Here is a 3234-nt window from a genome sequence, read left to right as displayed (position 1 = left end):
GACAGGGTGCGTTGAACATTTCCACTGAGAGGATGGGAGGTAGCCACTGACAACGGTGAAACCCTTGCTTAAGCTTGCCATGGAAAGGAGTAGGAAGGATTGGATGAAGACAGTAGGAAAGCAGAGAGACGGAAGGGACAAGCATCTTTAACTTTATCTGAAACTCCTACCAATGAATTACATAAGTATCTCTATCTTTAACTTTATGTTTTATTCGTTTATCACCATACCCATTTGAGTTTGCCTGACTAAGATTTACAAGGTGACCATAGCTTGCTTCATACCAACAATCTCTGTGGGATCGACCCTTACTCGCGTAAGGTTTATTACTTGGACGACCCAGTACACTTGCTGGTTAGTTGTGCGAAGTTGTGTTTATGCCATGGTATTGAACACCAAGTTTTTGGATTCATCATCGGGGATTATTTGTGTTATGAAAAGTATTGATCACAATTTCGCGCTACCAATGTTTCTATAGATTAATATCATTACTTTTCTATTTTAATTAATGTTTGATTCAATTATAAGGTGTTGTTTTCGTTCTTAATCATATGAATCTGGGGTGGAACGACAGTATGACCCCTTATTCTACATGAGCACTTGTGATTCTCGAAGAGTTATCTCGCTTGGGCTACAGCTTGAAAGCACTCCTCCTAAATTGCGATTTATCTAGACTAATTATATATGTGACATATCATCTGGTTAACTTTGGGTAATTGAGGTTTTTGTGGTGCTAAACTAGATCTTTGAGCTTCACCTTCTGATCTAAGAGAATTGACCCTGTTTGTGGCGTTTTAGTAAGGTCAGGGAGATTAACTCGCTAAGACATTAGGTTTTAATCACTAGTGGTTTGCCATGGAATAAATCACTCATTGTTGGAATAGTGGGTAAGAAGTATTAATCCAGAAAGATAAGCACCTCCGAGGCCTTAACTGCGTTCACACATTACCTCTTCATCAATCTTTACTGCTTTCTTTATTTATCTTGTTTTATGCGGATTCAACAACAACAACTCTTTTTCTATTTGCCTGACTAAGTGCAACAGGATAACTATTGCTTGCTCAATCTAACAATCCTTGTTGGATTTACCCTCACTCACCTAAGTCATTACTTGGACGACCCGGTGCAGTTGCCGGTGATGAAGTTGTGCGAGTTCAAACTTCGCGTAACAAGTTTTCGGCGCCGTTGCCGGGGATTGTTCAAGATTGACAACTATCGATTGTCTTGTTGCTTAGATCATGTACTTTTTACTAGTTTTCTTTTAATTATTTTCTTCTTAAATTTTCAAACCCTCTTTGTTTCTTTTCTTAAAAATTAAAAAAAAAAATCATCTTAGTCATCTTTTTCTCTTTTTTAAACCTTGTTCCGAATTTGGTGTCTTTTGGTTTTGGTTGATTTTTCTTTTCCTGATTTTCGAAAATTAATCTTTTTGCTTTCTTCTTATTCGAAATTTTTAGTTATTTTCTGTTATTTGATTTCAAAATTTTTAAGTTTGGTGTTCTTTTAGTGTTTTTTCTTTAAATTTTAAACATTTATATTGTTTATCTTTCTCTTTTTAATTTTTGAATTTCTCTTGTTATCTTATTTTTATTTAATTTCAAATTCTAAGTTTGGTGCCTTTTTAGTGTTTGTTTTTCTTTTAAATTTCAAAAAAAAAAAACTTTTCTTTTAAATTTTCGAAAAAATCTTGAGTCTTTTTCATATCGTGGTTTAAAATTTTAAGTTTTGTGTCCTGTTAGTAATCTTTTTGTTTAATTTAATTTTCTTTAATTACATCTTGTTTATCTTGCTTGATCTTTGATCTTTATCTTATCTTTTTCTATGATTTTCAAATTTTGATATCTTACCTAATCTTTATTTAAAATTCAAATTTTAAAAATTTTAGTATTTTGTTAGTCTCTCTTCCGTTAATTTTAAAATTCAAAATCTTTATTTGACCTTTTCCTTTTTTATTTTTCGAAAAGAAAAAAAATATTTTAAAAACAAATCTTCTATCTTTATTTTCAAATCTTTTTAATTAATTGTTTGCTGATGAGCGGATAATTTATACGCTTTTTGACATTATTTTTAGGTAGTTTTTAGTAAGTTCAAGCTACTTTTAGGGATGTTTTCATTAGTTTTTATGATAAATTCACATTTCTGGAATTTACTATGAGTTTGTGTGTTTTTCTGTGTTTTCAGGTAATTTCTGGCTGAAATTGAGGGACTTGAGCAAAACTCTGAAAAAGGCTGACAAAAGGACTGCTGATGCTGTTGGAATCTGACCTCCCTGGACTCAAAATAGATTTTCTGGAGCTACAGAACTCAAAATGGCGCACTCTCAACGGCGTTGGAAAGTAGACATTCAGAGCTTTCCAGCAATATATAATAGTCCATACTTTAATCGGGAATTGACGACGTAAAGTGGCGCTCAATGCCAAGTACATGCTGCTGTCTGGAGTTAAACACCAGAAACACGTCACAACCCGGAGTTGAACGCCAGAAACACGCTATAACTCGGCGTTCAACTCCAAAGGAAGCCTCAGCTCGTGGATAGATCAAGCTCAGCCCAAACACATACCAAGTGGGTCCCAGAAGTGAATTTATGCATCAATTACTTACTCATGTAAACCCTAGTAGCTAGTTTAGTATAAATAAGACTTTTTACTAGTATATTAGGGATCTTATCTTATCTGGTCTTTGACCATATCTTGGAACATATTGGGACAATTAGTCCTTAGACCATGGGGGCTGGCCATTCGGCCATGACTGAACCTTTTACTTATGTATTTTCAACGGTGGAGTTTCTACACACCATAGATTAAGGGTGTGGAGCTCTGTTGTACCTCAAGTTTCAATACAATTACTATTATTTTCTATTCAATTCTCTTTTATTCTTATTCCAAGAAATACGTTGCACAACAACTTGATGAATGTGATGATCCGTGACACTCATCATCATTCTCACCTATGAACACGTGTGACTGACAACCACTTCAGTTCTACCTTAGGCCGGGCGCATATCTCTTAGATTCCCCAATAGAATCTTCGTGGTATAAGCTAGATAGATGGCGGCATTCATGGGAATCCGGAAAGTCTAACCTTGTCTGTGGTATTCTGAGTAGGATTCCGAGATTCCGGAAAGTCTAACCTTGTCTGTGGTATTCCGAGTAGGATTTCGGTATTGAATGACTGTGACGAGCTTCAAACTCCTGAAGGCTGGGCGTTAGTGACAGACGCAAATGAATCAAGGGA

This window comes from Arachis duranensis, chromosome 6 (genome assembly GCF_000817695.3).
Source record: "Arachis duranensis cultivar V14167 chromosome 6, aradu.V14167.gnm2.J7QH, whole genome shotgun sequence".
Taxonomy (NCBI): domain Eukaryota; kingdom Viridiplantae; phylum Streptophyta; class Magnoliopsida; order Fabales; family Fabaceae; genus Arachis; species Arachis duranensis.
The sequence above is the reverse complement of the archived record's forward strand: the minus strand, read 5'-3'. Positions refer to the sequence as shown.